This window comes from Mastigoproctus giganteus, chromosome 1 (genome assembly GCF_048544385.1).
Source record: "Mastigoproctus giganteus isolate SK-2022 chromosome 1, ASM4854438v1, whole genome shotgun sequence".
NCBI lineage: Eukaryota > Metazoa > Arthropoda > Arachnida > Uropygi > Thelyphonidae > Mastigoproctus > Mastigoproctus giganteus.
In genome coordinates, this window is record NC_143575.1 from 108371156 (window position 1) to 108390573 (window position 19418).

Below are 19418 nucleotides of genomic sequence, written 5' to 3' on the forward strand. Positions count from 1 at the left end.
CCGAGACAGTTGGGAGGAATTTTCGCGTAATTTTCCCTTTTGTTGGGTTTTGCCACTGTGTTTGCCAGGTTTGCTGGAGATGTACAGTTAGTCTTCTTTTCTCTATTTTCGGTTCGCTGGCTACATTTAATGTGAAATTTAGGCAGGTATCCGGTATGCCTCTGGAAAGGCTGTAGAGGACTCCACTGCATATCACTTCCAGGTCCAAGGGGACGGCACCCGTGAGCACCAGAAGCGCGTGTGTACTCACTGTGTTGCAATCTCTTGAGATAGTCAGCAAGATGTACCTCTGTATGGTTTCTAGTTTTCTTTTATTAGTTGCAGTGGTTTCTTTCTTGTACCAGACCCCCGAGGCATAAAGGATGACTGCCAGGAACACAGTTTTGTGAAAAAGAGCAAGGGCTTTCTTCTTTATGCCCCAGTCCTTGCGGGTGATTCTTGCAAATACTGACGAGTAATTTCTGATTTTATTTCTGAGATAGTTAATGTGGGGGGGGGGGTTAAGGATAGCTTTCTATCAAGGAGAACCCGAGAAATTTCATTTCTGTGGTCAGCTTGATGGTGGTTCCTTCTACTTTTATTTGGAGGGATCTCCTGGTGTTCAGGGTTCCCCGAAGTAGGATCGAGCTTTTCTTAGTGGATGATATCTTCAGGTTATTTTACCAGCCCATTGTTGTTGAGTGGCAAGCGTCCGGTTTGCTGTGTTTTCCAGCTGTGCCCTGGAGTTTTCTGCTAGCGTCAGGACAAGGTCATCCGCATACGCATGGGAGGCTGCATTTCCGAGGTTGAGGTTGAGGAATCCGTCCAGGACCACGTTCCAGAGCAGTGGGCCCAGGACGGAGCCCTGTGGGCATCCTCTGTAGATGCGTCTGGTTATTGTACAGTAAGGAGCAGTGACTTTTACTGATCTGTCGCACAGGTAACTGCTGATGCAATTGCATAGATTACTTAGGAGTTTGGCCTCGCCGAGCCTGCTGAGGACGCTTGGCCACCAGAAGGTGTCAAACGCCCAGGCAAAGTCAACCGCGATGGCAAGAAAGTATTTGCCATCTGTTTCTGTTGCAGTGTTGATGATGCTGCGTAGGGCATCAGTCGTGGAGTATCCTTTTCGAGATCCAAATTGTTTGGGTGACTCTAGGCCTGCGTTTCTATAGCGCTTCTCTATCCTGTTTCGCAGGATATATTCAAGAAGCTTGCTGAGAACTGTCAGGAGCGCTATTGGGCGATAGGACCCTGGAAGGTCCTGGGATTCTTCAAGCTAGCCGAAGCGTCGCCACCCTCCAACCGCACGGGAAGTAACCTTCTTTGAGGTATTTATTGTATAGTTTCAATATTGCCTCCGGGATAGTGTCCACTGCTTTCTTGATGATCTCTGGCTCTAGGAGATCTTCCACTGGGGACTTTTTGTTTCTCAGCTTGGTCAAAGTTTCCTCAATTTGCTGGGTTGTGTATATACTGTTCTGTTGGCAGATCAGTACTTGTTCTGGCGTAGTGGGATCAATGTGCTCTGGGAACATAGCATCCAAAATATTGTTGACTGTTTCGTGCCACGTCTTAGTGAACCCCCCCTTGCGGTTTCCTCGTTGCTGGGACTACCTCGCCTCTGGGGAGCCTGTTTGTAGTCACCCGATAGACCACTCCCCCAGGGGTCATTTCCTGTCGTGGAAACTAGGTGCTCCCATGTACGCTGTTTTCTTTCTCTGATTTTTGCTGTGTATTGATTCCTTGCAGTACGGTATCGTTCCCGGAGCGCCTCTACTTCTGCGATAGGCCAATCACGTCTAGCCCGCTGGAATTTTTTCTGACATGTGTTTGCTACCTGCCTTAGTTGCTGGAGCTCAGAGTACCGCCCCCGGAGATGGGTTCTTTCTTTTGATTGATTTGTCTGCCGCTTCTGTGATAAGTTTCACCAGATTGGCTTGGTGTTGGTCTGGGGTTGTCTCTTCTGTGTTGAATGTGTTGGGCAGCCACCCGTATGGTTTGTTGGAATTTGGACCAGTCTGCTTTTCCTATGGCGTATCTGTGCTGTATTTGTACTTGTATATGATCTAGGAGTTTGGCTTTTGGCTATTGTTCAGTTTAGTTGGGAGGTTATTTCTCTGTGGTCCGATGTTGTCCAGTTTTCCGTTACTGTCCAGGCTGTGATGTGATCAGTGACGGATCTTGTGGCAATGGTGACATCAATTGTTTTCTCCCACATAGTGCTGGAGAACGTTGGGAGGTTGTTTGGCTGGTTAAGTATATTAAAGCAACTGTTTATGAGCTACTCTTCCAGACGCTGCCCGTTCACAACACCTCTCCCTCCTGGGGTTTCGCTATACCATGCCGGTGAGCAGCAGTTTACGTCTGCGCCTACAATTAATTTGGCAATCGGGAATTCTGTGTGCATGGTCCGTAGGTAGTTAATAGTTGGGAGGATATCTTCCCCCGGTCGACTGTATATTGAGACAGCGTAAACTTCCCCTAGCAGTGACTATGTGGGCACACGCAGCCCAGGGGAGGCATTAGTTTGACAGTTTCGTCATTGTGTACTTCGGAATTTTTAACTAGGATGGCTGCCCACGGAGTTTCACCATCAGTATGTACGATCTTGTATTGGAGGGGTGTCCCCTGACCTCTTTACTGTGTGTATATGGCTCTTGCACGAGAATAATGTCGACATTTTCTTCGTTGGCCTCTTTTACCAACTGGGCGGCAACCGCCATAGTCCTTTGCGCGTTGAGCTGTGTGAACTGAACTTTTAGTTGGTTATACTGTTTAGGGCGTGCTTCCATAGTCGAGTCTTGTTTGGTATACTCCCTTGGCCTTTATGAATACAGGGCACTTGTTGTCACGGATTGAATGGTCTGCCTGGATTTTGTGCGCCTTGCAGTTTGCACATGTTGGTGGATCCTCTCTCTCTTAGGGCATGTCTTAAATTCGTGTCCTACTTCAGCACAGTGCCCACATGTTTGTTGCATTTGAGCGCATGTGTGGGTGGTGTGTCCGGCGAGTTGCGCCACAGTCGTCCTTCTGTTGCCATGTACCATCCGGGAGAGCCTTCGATGAGCTGTGGTCGTCCAACACCTCCGGTTCGTGGGTTTCCCCTCCTCGGACCACTTTCGGTTGGTACTAACCACGGCTGACCGTGAGCATCCCACCAGCCGTACCATTTCGGATATGCTCTGACCCAGTCGCCTGGCCATTACAATTTGGCCTTTGTCAAACTCGCTTAAGTTCGCTGCCTTTCCCATCTGAAGGACAAGAGTAACACTGATTAACGGAGCTCAGTATCAGGTGTTTTTTTTTTTTTTTCACCTTGTCGCGATCCGCGCACGTGCCGTAGTTCACCTGCAGTTGCTCGATTTGCATAACGACTCGCTGGTCATAATAAATAAGATCTTTATTGTACAGTACATCGGTACACGCAGGTACCACGACCATACAATACCCTTCACGGCACCATGCCAGGGGTTAACAAACGGCAGAGATAACCTCGCCGGAATTATAAAGATTAATTTTTAAAAAATTAATTAAAATTAAAAAATTAAAATATTAATTAAAATTAAAAGATTAATTAATAAAAAAAAAAAAAAAAAAAAAAAAAAAAAGTACTCATAGCAGATAACATTGACTTGAAAGGAAAACTAATACAAAAATAACAAGTTGTGATAACAAAAGATTTTCCTCGAGTCCAGTTTTCTGAGAGTCTCTTGCCCCGCCAAACCGATCTGAGATCAGTTGGTAGTTGTGGAGACCACGTGCAGATCTAGGATGATCCGTCTATACTTTTTATCATCTATGATTTTAAATAAGTCAGCATCCAAGGATTGAACCAGGTGGAGCTTCTGATAAGGGAGGAACCGATCTTTCAAATGTAGTCTCGAAGGAAGAGCAAGAAGCTTGGGAGTGGAGCGGAGACCTGGTTGGGGAATCCGCCAGCACACGGTGTCCCAAACGTTGGGTGCTGAGACTCTCCCGGAAATCATTTTTACGGTGAAGATGAGTCTTCTCTCGTGCATTAATGCTGAAAACCTGGTTAAATTCAGCGCGTCGGCCATCGGTGTTGTGCGCTGCTGTGGTGGGAGATGACACTTCCAGGTTGCCCACTTCAGGAGCCAGTATTCAGCGGCTTTTAATGGTTTAATTGTGGTGTCTGCAGCTGAGCCCCACAACTCTACTCCATACAGTATACTTCCAAAAACCATCATCCTGATATACATTTTTATCAGGTTTGTGTTGTCAATGTGTAGCAAGTGCTGCTTGGCAACCCACCGTTTCTTGTTGAATTTAGCACAGAGTTCGTCTATATGTCTAATGTTTTGGTCATCAGTGTATATTACACCTATTATAATTTATTGTATGATATGATAATAACAATACATTGCACGAATACGACATGGAACATTATCACAAAATAAACCTTAATCGTCCTCTATTCCTCCTTAATTTAAATATATTTTTTTAAACCACTAAAAATTATTTAAATTAAATAGGAATAGGGGAATCACCTTCTTGGTGATTCCCTTCTACGTTTGACACTCTCTCTCTCTCTCTCTCTCTCTCTCTCAGAGTAACCCAGGAACTTTTTTTTTCCTGGTGCAGCCTAAGACTAAGGCTTCCTTGCAACACATGGCTGCTATTAATAATAATAATAATAATAATAATAATAATAAAATTGGGGTGCGATGGCCCAGTGTTTAAGAATACCAGCCTAATGAACCCGGGTTCGAATCCCGCCTTGGTAAAAGCGAACGCGGCTCTATTATGCTGGGAGACCGATATAATAATAATATTAAATGAAGATAAAAAAATCACGAAAGTTACCCCATTGGAGTTACCTTCTCCAAGGTCGGAGTGACGGCTGAGACAGATGGTCTCGCCATCTGGTGTCACTTGCGAGAACTAAAAATAATAAAATAAACCACTGGACATAAGCCGAAGTTAAACAAGTCCACCTTCATAGATGGATGATGCCTCAGAGAAATATTATTCATACTGCATCGAGTGTGACGCAGGATAAAGTCGCTCGCGATCAGGCCTTAGACAGAGTGGTCGGTTTGAAATATCAGAGACCGTCTCCCGAGGAAGACAGTGGAGCGAGTGGTACTGTCCCCTGTATGGCTACCAAAAAAAGAGAAGCGCAAGACCATCCAGCCCCACCAACTCGAAGTGCTTCCTGCGCAACTGCGCTAGTGACCACCCAGGAAGGAAGAAAATGCCAACGCATGAAGTGGAGCATTGAAATGAATACGTACATCATTAATACGAGCATACTATTAAATAACCAGGCTAGAGACCGATATGACAATGTACAGATCGCGACTACATACCAAGTGGCTGGAACGATTCAGGTCACCGAACAGCGATTAGCAGACCAAAGAAGGACCATCGTCACGAAGATACTAATAGCTCCTGCCACCTTGGAAAAAATCAAGTAGTTTTCAGCGATCAACTACAAACCACAAATAATATGGTCAATATGGAACCAGAGGAGAAACAGCATGCCACGGAACCAGAGGAGGAAAAGCAAGAAGAAATACAACCCAGAGTAGCTGAAGTGGAAAGAGAAGAAGTCATGCTGTCCAGAATAGAAGACGAGTGGAAGAAGGCCTAACAGAATTCGAAGGAATGGACCTCACAAGAACCCGCATGATACCTAAGCAGAAGCCAAATAAAATCTTGTGGAGAGTAACAGACCACCTCAATCGGCAAATAATGTCCCATTACCTTGACAACAACGGTGCAACGCTGGAGGCTATCCACACAGCCGTATATTGTGCTGACATAGCAGTTACTACGATTAATGGAAAAGAAACGAGAGACAAGCAGCAGAAGAACCGAAAACAGAAGGAACTGCCAGCTTGGGAAAGAAGACTTCGGCAGAAGATAGAAGAATTAAGAGTCAAGATAGATCAGTTGACCCAGTACCAACAGAGCAATAGAAGTAAGAAATTGATTGGAAAGGTGAAGAGCAGCCTCAAGAGAAACAGCTCCACAGCAAACATGACCAGAAATCAGAGAATACTTGGACACACTGAAGCAGAACCTACTCGCACTCAGCAACAAACTATACCGATACAAAGAGAGCTCCCAGAGGAAAATAACCAACAGAATCTTCGATGAGGGCCAAAGAGCGTTCTACAGGAAACTGGGTGAAGATGAGAAAGCAGGAAGCGGACCAGCTGAGAAGAAGACAATTGAGGAGTTCTGGGGAAATATATGGAGCAGTGAATTAAGACATAACAGCAGAGCACCCTAGATACAAGTAGAACGAAAGAAACGAACGACATACGAGAGATGAGAGAGTGGAAGATTCGAGAAGAAGAAGTAAAACAGTCGATCAGGATCACCTACAACTGGCGAACCCCAGGAAATGATAATATCCACTACTGGTACAAGAAGCTCACCTCCACACACAAGCACATAGCAGAGCAGTTCACTCAAATGATAAGGCACCCGGAGACAATCCCGAAGTTTCTCACCGAAGGAATCACATAGCTGAAGCCCAAATACGAAGATACAACAAACCCTGCGAAATAAATGCCTATCACCTGCTTCCCAACGATGTATAAGATCCTGACCTGCGGCATAACCAAGATATCAGACCACTTAGTCTTAGAGAGTCAGAACATAATGGCCGAACAGCAGAAAGGATGCAAGGAGCAATTAACCATAGATGCCGCAGTTATGGAGCAAGCCTACAAGAAGCACCAAAACCTATACACGGCCTACATCGATTACTGCAAGGCCTTCGACTCCGTACCTCATAGCTGGCTAATAGAGACCCTGAAGAGCTACAAGGTCAATCCGATAGTGACAAACTTCCTAGGAGCAACAATGGCGAAATGGACTACCACCATTAAGGTCGAGAACATCACAACCAGACATATCCCCATTAGAAGAGGAATCTTTCAGGGAGATGCTCTGAGCCCACTGTGGTTCAGTGTAGCACTCAACCCGCTATCCACCATGCTTAACGGCAGTAAGTATGGATATAACATCAAAGAAGGAAGAAAAAACCTGTACACCGTCACCCACCTGATGTACATGGATGACATCAAGCTTTACGCGGCAACCAAGAAGCAACTACTCCGGATCACCGAAGAAATCACCAAAGACATCAGGATGGAATTTGGTCTAGACAAATGCAAGACCCCCACACTACACCAGGGAAAATTAGTTGGTCGAAACTACCAGCTGCTGACTGGTAAAGAGATTGAAGTTATGACAGAAGGAGAAACCTACAAATACCTAGGGATGATGCAGGCTCAGCAGTTAGAGCACAAGAAAATCAAGAAGTGCGTGACCGAAAAATATCATCAGAGACTCAGAAGTCTGCTGAAAGCAAAATTGAATGGAGGGAACACAGTTGAAGCCATAAACACCTTTGTAGCTCCAGTGCTAACGTACAACTTCGGGGTCATAGATTGGACTAACACCGAGCTAGAACATATCATGCGAAAGACAAGGACAATGATGACCAAGATTCGGCAACACCACCCAAAGTCAGCAGTGGAGAGACTAACAATAGCTCGGAAAGAGGGAGGAAGGGGCCTGATAGAGCAAATAAAAACAGCGATAGTTAACCTGAAGGATTACTTCAGAACAACACAGCACCACTCCACTAGGCCATATGGAAGATAGATAAGTGGTATACCCTATTCATCCTAAACGAGGAACCCCCTCCCGCTCAGATGGTACAAGAAACGAAGTTAGAAAGATGGGCAAAGAAGACACTCCATGGCAGACACTACAATGACCTCCATCAAGATCACATCGATAACATTGCTTCCAATGCATGAATCACAAGCGGGACGCTCTTCCCCGAGACAGAAAGATCCATGCTGGCCATTCAAGACCATGTAATCAACACCAGAAACTATAGAAAATACATCGCAAAGAAGCCCGGAATGTCAGATGACAGATGTCGACGATGCCACCTGGCCTCAGAAACGATCAATCCAACACATCACCGCGGGGTGCAAGGTGATCACCCAGACTGAGTACACTCAGAGACACGATCAGGTAGCCAGGATAATAGAGTAGAAGCTAGCGAGGAAATACCAGTTTATCAAAGAAAGTATCAAACTACAAGTACGAACCCCAGGAAGTACTAGAGACCGGAACCCACAAGCTGTACTGGGACTGCGCCATAATAACGGATAAGACCATCCCGAACAACATACCAGACATAACCGTTATGGACAAGATGGAAAAGGCTACCTACCTGATTGACATAGCGGTGCCCAACACTAGCAGTGTGCAGAAAACCCATGAGGTAAAAATTAGGAAGTGCACGAACCTGAGACATGAGATCAAGGAAATGTGGCATAAGCAAGAAGTGTCGACCATCCCGATCATCGTGTCAATCACCGGTATGGTGCCAAAGACTTTACATAGCAGCCTAGCAGCAATAGGTCTCCCAGAGAATATCTACAAGGAACTCGAGAAAGTTGCAATCCTGAACACCTGTAGGAGAGTCAGAAATTTCCTCGACCAACAGTAATATCAAACATTACAACCACCCGGTGTACTTAGTAGCAGTACCCGTCACGGAGTGGAATCCCCCAAAAAAGGAGAAATAATATAAGATCACAACAATAATAACTGTACACAAGTTTATTATATTAAGGTGAGGCTACCGAAATTTGCACGAAGAAACGCCACAATTCGCATAATAGCCACTACAGAACACTGCAGACATGTCCAAGCGGTTTTCGGTGGCTAAACGTAGAACGCATTGGCAGTGAGCTACTCACTGTTGCGACTCGGTTTGTTTTTCCTTCTTTCTGTACTTAGCTAATTTTTCAGTCCCAGCACACGAAGCCGTTCCAGAAGGATCACTCCCTTCTTTCGAAAACACACGATGCCAAAATAAACATTATTAGCAAAATAAAATTAAATACATGCAAAAGAAATGAGCATTCCTCCAATTTTATAAGAGAGGCGCTGCAACCACTTTGTCGATATTAAATAGGTACTTCCTAATCTGTGGGGTTGCATGGTTTTTTCTCCAGGGGTTTCCCTCTAAAACATAGCAAACCGATCGAAGAATGCACACAATCTAGAAAAGTTCGCAGATGGGCTAAGAAGTAGCAACTGAAGTTTAACATTGACAAAAGCAAAGTACTGCATAGGGATAGCAGTAACCGAAGAGAAACATACCAATTGTGTGGTACTACAAGCAGGATGGTAGAGAATGATAAAGACCTGGGGATAATTGTGCAGTCAGATATGAAGTTTTCTGAGTAGTACAGAGAGGCGGCCAGAGGAGGTCATGGTGTATTGTCAATGGTATACAGGAATTTTGCTAGTAGGAAATATGAGGTGATTATACCTTTTTATAAGGCAAGGGTCAGGCCACGCCTTGAGTACTGCGTACAGGTCTAGAGGCCTCATTTTAGGAAGTATGTAAGCAGAGTTGCTTGAGCGAGTACAGAGAAAGATAGGCACCTGGGAGGTGATCTGATTGAGGTGTATAAGGCCTTGAATAGGCTGAGCACGCTGAATTCTGATGAGATTCTTCGGTTTGCTCAGATTACGAATCTGAGGGCACATAAATTCAAATTGAAGAAAGACAGTTGAGAATAGATGTGCGGAAATTTGCCTTTAGCGGGCGGGTGGTTAATAGTTGGAACAAACTTCCATCTGTCGTTGTGGAAGATGATATCGTAAATAAATTCAAGGAGGAACTGGACAAACATTTAGAGGGAATGGATGTGTGAAATGTTTTTTTTTTGGCTGATGCTACATAAGCTTTCTTTCTTGCATTATATGCCTGTATCAATGCTAATGCTAATTGCATATATAATACATTGCTAATATGTATACTGTCATGTTAGAGCGACCAGAGAATAACTCGTCTACCCATGCGTATTATTTTCATAAATTACATGTTTTCCTGGTCAGTTTGTTTATCTTGCTGTACTCCAGTTTCCGAGCTAAAACGAAACAATATAGTAATACTGTACAGAAAGACAAATGATACTGAAACTGAAGAATAGCGATGGTGTACTTATAAATAGCAGAGAAGGCATAATTCAAATAGTAGAAGTCTAGTATAGAGAATTATACAACAAGCGAGAGAATGATGCCAGCAGTGGGGAAGATGGATCGCAAATTATTAACACATACAACATACTTGATATCTTTCCTGATGAGGTAGAACATGCCTTGAAAAAATGAAGAATCAGAAAGCCCCAGGGGAAGATGACGTTACTGTAGAGTTGTTAAAATTGATTGGGAGGAAGCGACATGACACAAAAAATGGCAAGACTCTTCACAAAATGCATTAGGAAAGGTGTGACGTCTAAGAAGTGGAATAATGCAATCATAGTTTTGCTACATAAGAAAGGAGATAAATCAGAAATTGGAAATTATAGACCAATTAGCTTGTTATCCCACATCTACAAGTTGTTGACAAGGGTAATTACTACCAGCTTAGAAAGAATATCTGATGAGAATCAGCCGAAAGAGCAAGCTGGCTTTAGGACAGGATTCTCAGCTATGGATCACCTTCATGTAATTTCCCAGCTAATGGAGAAAGCAAATGAATATAAAACACCATTATGCTGGGAATTTGTGGATTATGAAAAGGCATTTGTCTCTATTCAGCATAAGGCAATGTTTTGGGCACTGGAAAGACAAGGCATAGATACCCCATATATTATGATTTTGAAGAAAATATATCATAATGCTAGCTCCTTTATTAGACTAGACAAAGTCTGTAGTAAATTTAAAATTGAGAAATGAGTTATTATTATTATTATTATTATTAGCTATATTGTGCAAGGAAGCCTGATGCTTATGCTGCACCAGTCAAAAAAAAAAAAAAAAAAATTCCCGAGTTACCCTTGGAGAGAGAGAGAGAGAGAGAGAGAGAGAGAGAGAGAGAGAGAGAGAGAGAGAGAGAGAGAGAGAGTCAAAAGTAGAAGGGAATTAGCATTAGCATTAGCATTAGTAGAGGCATTTGATGCAAGAAAGCAAGCTTATGCAGCATCAGCCAAAAAAAAAAAAAAAACCCACTTCACCCCTCTGTTCGTTCAAAATACCTGTCCAGCTGAGCCTTAAACTTATTTAGGCTATCAACCTCCACTACATGGGATGGAAGTCTGTTCCACCAACCAACCACCCGCTGGATAAAGGCAAATTTCCGCACGTCTATCCTACATCTGTCTTTCCTCAGTTTGAATTTATGCCCTCTCAGGTGATTATTCTGAGCTAGAGGAAGAATCCCATCAGCATTGAGCATGCTCAAACCATTCAAGGCTTTATACACCTCTATCAGATCACCTTGCTGGTGCCTAGTCTCCAGACACTGTAATTTGCAAAACTTAAGCCTTTCTTCGTAAGAGCACCCCTTTGTTCCATTCACTAATCTTGTTGCCCTTCTCTGTGCTCGTTCCAGCAGCTCTACATCCTTCTTGAAATGAGGATTCCAGGCCTGTATACAGTACTCTAGGTGTGGCCCGACCATTGCCTTATACAAGGGAATAATCACTTCCTTATCCCTGCTGGAAATATTCCTGTATATCATTGGCAAGACACCATGAACTACTCTTGCAGACTGTCTGCACTGCTCAGAAAACTTCATATCTGCCTGTACAATTACCCCCATGGCCTTTTCATTCTCGACCACTGTCAGTATGGTACCACAGAGTTGATACGTTACTCTGGGATTACTGCTTCCCATATGTAGTACTTTAGATTTGTCAATGTTAAACTTCATTTGCCACCTCTCAGATCATCTGCTCAACCTTTCCAGATCCTGTTGCAGCAGCATAGTGTCAGTAGTGTCCTTGACAACCCTGCCAACCTTTGTATCGTCTACAAACTTGGACATTAAGCTTGATATACCATCATCAATATCATTTATAAATACCGAAAACAATAATGGACCCAACACTGAGCCCTGAGGGACTCCACTAATAACATTAGTCCAAGATGAGCAGTGTCCATTGATTACCACTCTCTGTCTTCTCCCCCTCAACCACCCCTTTATCCATAGCAGCAATTTGCCTCCAATGTCACACTGCTCCAATTTGTGTAGCAGTCTTCCATGTGCAACAGTATTAAAAGCCTTTCTAAGATCCAAGTATATAATATCAAAGCTATTCCCTGCATCCAGTTCTTTTGTGACTGCATCATAGTATCCAATCAAATTGGTGAGGCAAGACTTCCCCTTAACAAAACCATGCTGTGTCCGAACTATAACTGAAGTCTTGTCTAAATGATCCTGCAGTGCGTCTTTAACCAGTGCCTCCATTAATTTTCCTGGAACAGAAGTTAAGCTCACAGGTCTATAATTACTTGTGTCAGCCTTTGATCCTCCTTTGTGAATTGGGGTCACATTTGCACATTTCCAGTCTATGGGTACCTCCCCTGAGTCCAAGGAAGCTCTCATAATTATGGCTAAGGGTTTGCTTACTTCCTTTGCTGCCTCCTTTAATATAACTGGATAGATCCCATCCACCCCGGGTGCCTTTCTTGTGTTTATCTTCAACAGTTTCTCCTCCACTTTACTCCCAGTTATTTCAAGATTCTGTAGCTTACTGCTGGAGTTGAATACACCTCTGGCATTCCCCTCGCTGAATAACTCCTCATGTGTGAATGTCGATGCAAAATATTCATTTAGTTTGTTAGCTACCTGAGCAGGATCATCAGCAGTTGACCCATCAATATCAAGTGGACCAATCTGATTCATCCCCTTCCTTCTAGAGTTTACATAAGTGAAGAACTCTTTGCTGTTTTTCTTTGCATCCCTTGCCAAGGATTTCTCGTAATCTGCCTTCGCCTGCCTAACCTCCTTTGTAACTTGGTTGCATATCAACTTGTATCTATCATAGGCGTCTGTGTCATGTGTTAATTTGTAAGTATCCCATGCATTTTTCTTCTCTGCCATGTGCCTCATTAGTTCATCTGACATCCATTTTGGCCTAAATCTTGAACAATATTTCTTAGTTGGTATGTAAAGCCTAGTAGCTTCCAAGATAAGTTCTTTGAATGCTTCCCATTTTGAATTTGCTGTTGGTAACATCATCAGTTGGTCCCACTGTATAGAATTTAAATACTGTCTCAGTCCGTCGTAGTCGCCTTTACGGAAGCAATAACCCTTCCCTTTACCCCTAATGGTAGTTACCTCTTTGAGTAAATCCCACTTCAGCACACTGTGATCACTGCCACCTAGTGGTTCATTTATCTGCAGATTCTTAATGCATGAAGAATCACTGCTGACAATCAAATCAAGAGTATTACTCTCTCTAGTTGCCTCCCGAACATGCTGATGTAGAAAACAATCATCCAATAAATCCACAAAAGCCCTGCTAGCGTGTGAGTGACCAGCCTCCAAATTCCAGTCAATATCTGGGAAATTAAAATCTCCCATTATAAGACTCTCTGATTTACTGGCCCACTCTATTTCCCTGTACAGTTTCTTATTATACTCATCAGAGTCATTAGGCCTATAGCACACTCCTACTCTCAATTTTGATCTCCCAGTGCTTATGTCACACCAAACTGACTCAACACTGCACTGTCCAGCGATGTCGACTGGCTTCACTTCCTTGGTTTTTATGTGTTTCTTAACTAATAGCATAACACCTCCCCCCTTCCTATCCTGTCTATCCTTTCTGTAGACGTTGTACTCCCCAAATTCCAGTTCTGCATCCCTTATATCTGTGTGACACCACCTCTCTGATATCCCAACAATATCTGCCTTTGATGTTTTGAGCAATACCTCAAATTCATCAAATTTATTTACTAAACTCCTAGCATTGGTGTACACGCAAGTATACCTGCACCTGTTTCTATTCTTAGCTACCCTAACACAACCCATGTGTTTACTTGTACCGCAATGGCTCCCAGCAGTCATTGAAATATCATGCATCTTGTTTTTCAGGCTTCTGCTCATTCTAATAGAAGCAGTGCAAGAATCACTTTCACCTCTGCCAGTGGCTACTGTCAATCTATTGGTCTTTGTCTCCCCCCAAGCTAGCAGTTTTCCGACCCACCTAACACTGCCTCGATTGCATCAGCAAATATTCTTGCACCCTTTCTATTTAAGTGTATCCCATCCCTGTAGAACCAATCTCTCCTGTTAACAAGTACGGTCCAGGCTGAAAAAAATTCTACCCCTTGAGCCTTGCACAATCTCTCCAGGGCCGAATTGATCGACAAGGCTCTCATCATATAATTCCTCCTATCGTGTCTGGGCAGAATTGCAGACACTTTCAAATTCAACCCTAATTCTCTGCTTTTGTTCAACAGTGACCTGTACTTGTTAAGTAATTCTGCCGGTCTCCTACTCTTAATATCATTAGTGCCAACGTGTACAACTATATCACCAAGAAAGAGAAGAATGAGGAATCACCAAGAAAGAGAAGAATGATGATATCCAGCTCAGGACCCTGGACGTGCCAAGCCCATACTTACCAGATCTGAGCCCCGGTGGTTTCGACAAGGAGACACAAGATCTCCGAAGTTGTTTACTGCTGCCCTTGAGAAAGCTTTCAGATTAGACTGGTCGCAGAAAGGAGTCAATGTCAATGGAGAGTACCTAAACCATTTACGATTTGCAGATGACATTTTGGTCATAAGCCACGATCCCAAAGAACTAGAACAAAACTTTAATTAGTTATTCAGAGTTAGTAAGGATTTTGGACTAAAGATGAATATGGCTAAAACAAAAGCAATGATGAACAAGTATGCCACAGAATGGGATATAATGATTGAAGGAGCAGTAATGGAAAAAGTGGAGTCATATACTTGTCTGGGACAAGTCATTAGCTGTAATAATTATAAATGGCTAGAAGTCAAGAGAAGAATAAATTTTGGATGAATAGCATTGAGGAAACATAGTCTTATACTGAAGAGCAATATCCCAATTTGTCTGAAACGTAAAATAATGAACCGATGTATACTCCCCACCATGACTTATGGAAGTGAAACTTGGGCACTCACCAAAAGAGTGGCAGAGAAGCTGAGAACTACACAGCGAAGAATGGAACGAATTATATTGGGAATCAGACTGTAAGATAAGAAGAGTAACACATGGATCAGGCAGCAAACTCAAGTAAAGGACATTCTTATCAAAACTAAAGAACTAAAATGGCCTTGGGCAGGACACATAGCTCGAAGACATGATGACAGATGGACTAAGAAAATAATAGAATGGTACCCAAGAGGAGCTAGAAGAAAACCTGGAAGACAACAACGGAGATGGACAGATGAAATTCATGATTTTGTGGGTTGTAAATGGATGGCCATTGCACAAAACAGAAGGAACTGGAAAGTTGCTGGAGAGGCCTTCATCATGCAATGGCTAATGATGATGACGACACCGATAACTATTCGGTTCCTGTGACATCTACCTGGCAGCCATATAAAAGTAGTCGAGAATGGTCACTCCACTTCACACTTCTTTAGCTAGCCTAGTTTTGTTCTGCTGTAGAGCGCCATTATACTGTATTTTGATTACTGTTTTTAAATTTACCTCGCTATGCTTACTGGTTCTTTAAATCTACATTCTCTTTTTGCACTGTTATACAGCGCCATTAGTATGCAGTGAGAGAAAATGTAACTATTGTAGCTCTCCTGTTCTGGTTCGAAGTTTGTTTTCTGAATGATAATTGAAATAGGGAAAGGAACTAGATTTATCTGTGATTCTTTGAAAGTTGTTGTATATTAACGTTAACAGATAATCAGGATTATCGCGATTCAGTGTCACAATTGTCTGGCAAGGTAAGTAAATATTTTGCTGAATGATTAAGATTCTGTATAATTCCATTCGACGCTTATATGTAAACCTAGACTAAATTTTTATTCGGGGGAGAGTAACAAAGCTCGTTACTATATCGTTGTAAAGTCAGATTATCTTATTAGGTTGCCTATTAGAGTATAACTGTTATAAAATTACTGGAATAATAATAAAAAGAGAAGCCGAATTCACTCCTATGTCACAGTCCTGTTTAGCTTTCAACTGTGGGGTATGAGCGGGTACATTTGATATGTAATAATAATTTACAAGCTTGAAGTCTGTGGCTTGAAGTCTGTGGCGGTTGGATGTAATGTAATAATTTGGAGGTCCGTTGATTTCAAGTATAACCTCATCATTTGTTAAGACTCTCCTAACATTTGTTATATATTTATGTGCGTGTATTATCTGTTTAAATATATTTTTGAACGAAATCAGGTATTATTTAACTCAGTCATTGTAGTGAAGTTCTCAATAAAGCAGTGCGCTGAACATTGCATGCAGCGCGCTGCTTGACAAAAGCCAAATGATGTGACAGGGAGATCGAGTACTGGCGACATATGTACATAGAGTATTGGAGTTTGTTTTATATGAGAAAGAACGAAATAGTTAAAGCATGTGAAATTTATTTGACTGAAATTTTGTTTGTTAACCGTTGACTTCGTTATTATTGAAATATTTTTCTTTGAACTAAGGTATGATGATGCTTTGATTGTTACTCTGTATGCCGTATTCTGAGATTTTGGACAAATGAAGTTTAAGCATGTTCATTAGACCATGCTTAAACGTATATGTTCTTACGCGAGTGATAAAAAGAGAATGAGAGTTTCTGAGTTCAAACTAAGTAAATGTCGAGAGAATGTAGCTAATTAGAACTTATTCTAATTTAGACATACGTAACAATTCTGCGTGTGTAAAATTTTGAATGCATGAAAATGATATACTTAGCTTGTGTAAAGATAGTTGTCCGAATTATTCTAATAGTAGTGTACAAATAACATGTGTGTTTAAGTTGAACCAGTTCAAATTAGAAAAAAAAAAAAAAGTTGGTACAGTGGATAGTGTTCATTTTAGAACACTTTATTCACTTTGAAAATTAAATAATAGAGAACAGGTTATTATGTGAATGCCTAAGATATACAAGTTCACAGAACACTCCACTTGTTATTGCTAACAATTTTTTGCTAAGCTTTCTTTGCTGTTAAACATTGTAACATTTTATTTGTTCACAAAAAAACAATATTGAAATTCCTGTAAATAAAAATACTACAGATATATATACACAGTGCTTTTTTGTGACAGTACCTGTGTTAACAGTGGCTTGTGACATTTGGATGCAGTGCATTTCGAAATTAGTAATATTCCGTAAATTTTTTTACATGTTTATCTACTATTCAAATAAGCTTAAAATTATTTAACTAAATTTACATTTTTCACTGTCTGTTGTTAAGATATTTTCTATATAAAACTGTATAACCATTTTTATAATTCTAAATTGCTCACTTGGACCTCTGTTTAATTATTTTGAATTCCCCTTGGAAGTCACATTTAAAATAGTTTCCGTTGAGCGAGAAAATTTTCATGTAGTGAATGGATTAGGAGAGAATTAACTCGGTACGCACTGTTCACATTTCTGGCCTTCAGGCAATTTAGGCAATTAGTGCTGTTGAGCGAATTAAGAGAGCTAAAGGGATTACCATTCTATAATTTAGCGATACCTGGTAAAACCTATCCGACCACCTGTCCGGCGTACGGAGAAGTCACGCTGGTCAAGTGTGAGCATATCAAGGTGTATTCCAAATGGGCTCTGGCCCACCTTCTACTGCAGTGGTGTCCAACCTTTTTAATACAGCACCTGTATGGGTGCTGTATTAAAATTTTTTAATACAGCACCCATACAGGTGCTGTATTAAAAAATTTCAAAGTTAGATTTCTTTAGTGTGTTACATTTTCCATATCTTGTTGCATGTAAAAGTAAAATTGAAAATATTCAAAAATTTTATTAAGTATAATACACAATTACATTTACTGAACAAAACATTTAATGAGAATTTTTTTCATAATTAACAAAATTTAAAATGCTGTTTTAGTTCACTTTTCTCGCAGACTGTAGGTTCGCGAGGAAAGTGAACTAAAATAGCTGTAATCAACTGTAAGCGCTCCGTTCGAGAATTAGGAGAGAGTAATTTCTTTTACCCCCGACAAATAATCATCTGTTGTTTTGCGGAAGTGCGTTATCCACATTTTTCCGTAAATTTTCCCTATCTCTGTTTATATGGTCACAGTACCTGAATATCCGAATGACACTGACATTTTCAAAAAAAAAAAAAAATTCAAATTAAGAACTAGTGACCAATGACGAGAGAAGGAAAACGAGGACAACGAAGGTATTAAACCTTCTAAGCATGAATTGTTGGCATTTAGTGAAAATGAAGTTAGAAAATTGTCAATTAGGTTATAGTTAAATGCAATTCTTGGATTTCGGGGATACCTAATTGAAAAGATTGTTTCGGAAGAATTGATGAATTTGATGGAAGCTCTTGAGTATGATACCAATTTCATCAAGTGAATGTGAACGAGGATTTTCACAAATGAATCTGATTGTCAGCCCAACCAGAGCTTCGTTGATGACAAAAACACTTTCTTCACTACTGTTTCTTAAAATTGTAGGCCCACAGCTGACCTGCTTCGGAAAGGTCATTCAGCAAGAGATACACAAAGAGGAAGAAAAGAAGTCGGCATAGGGTGTCGGATGAGAACTTAATAAAAATTTGGAATATTCTACAAAAACTTTATTATAAAATTATTTTTACTTATGTTATTTATTTTTACTTATTATTTTTAGGGGCTATAGTTTAACGAAGGACTCTTAAGATGTCGCTCGGTTGTCTGCCTGTCCGTCCGTCTGTCACAGCATTGTATCTCTGGAACCACTCAACCTATTGACTAGAAATTTTGCATGGGTTTGCACATCAAGTGGGCCAACATAATGCCATATTGATCACTGTTAACAAAAATTAGTCTGAGAAATAGAGGGGAGGGTAAATGTGGGGGGATAAAATGTTGTTGACACCCTATAGCTATACCGTTGGAAAGAGCTCAACGAGTATGTTTAAAATATTTTTAAAATTAAAAATGGCGGTGTCGGACAGGAAAATGTAAGTCATTTTTGTGTCCACCCTATTTCCGTCGCTAACAGAGCTAAAAATTTAAAAATCACATTAACTATGCATTATTCGATGCTTATCAAGGGAAAACTATTCCGATTGAAGTCTATCATTTATTTTTGTGTTAAAATTGGTTCAAAATCTTTTTTTGTTGCACTTCAATTTATTGAACTTCAATAGCATGCTTCTTTTTACTAAGTAACTCTCCTTTTAATGACAAAAAGGTTGCTAAATAGTTAGTTAATAATTCTATAAAGGTCATTTATAAAATTTGCATCAAGAAGTATTTTTTAACAATTTTTAAAGCTGGGGTTGATTGTCTTGGCAAGGAGGTACTCAGAGAGCCAGTGTTGAGGCAGAGGTGGTGGGGAGGCGCCTACGCAGAGTCTTGCAGGGCCTCACCTGCCAGTTGCTTCCCCGCAAGAATTTAATCGCTTCTGCAGGAAGAAGTCGGAGTCGCTTCTCCCACCCTTGGTATTCACAACAACTGGAAAGACTCAAATAGACAACATTTTTGT

The 19418-nt window shown here is 41.4% G+C and overlaps 1 protein-coding gene across 1 annotated transcript in view; it reads left to right on the forward strand.

Moving 5' to 3' along the window:
- Positions 1-15594: 15594 nt before the first annotated feature.
- LOC150091089 (ecto-NOX disulfide-thiol exchanger 2) overlaps positions 15595-19418 on the forward strand; it is a 230637-nt gene continuing 226813 nt past the window's right edge. Inside the window, exon 1 of the mRNA XM_090382875.1 lies at positions 15595-15720. The gene's annotated coding sequence lies outside the window, so the exon portion shown is untranslated. The remainder of the gene's footprint in view (positions 15721-19418) is intronic.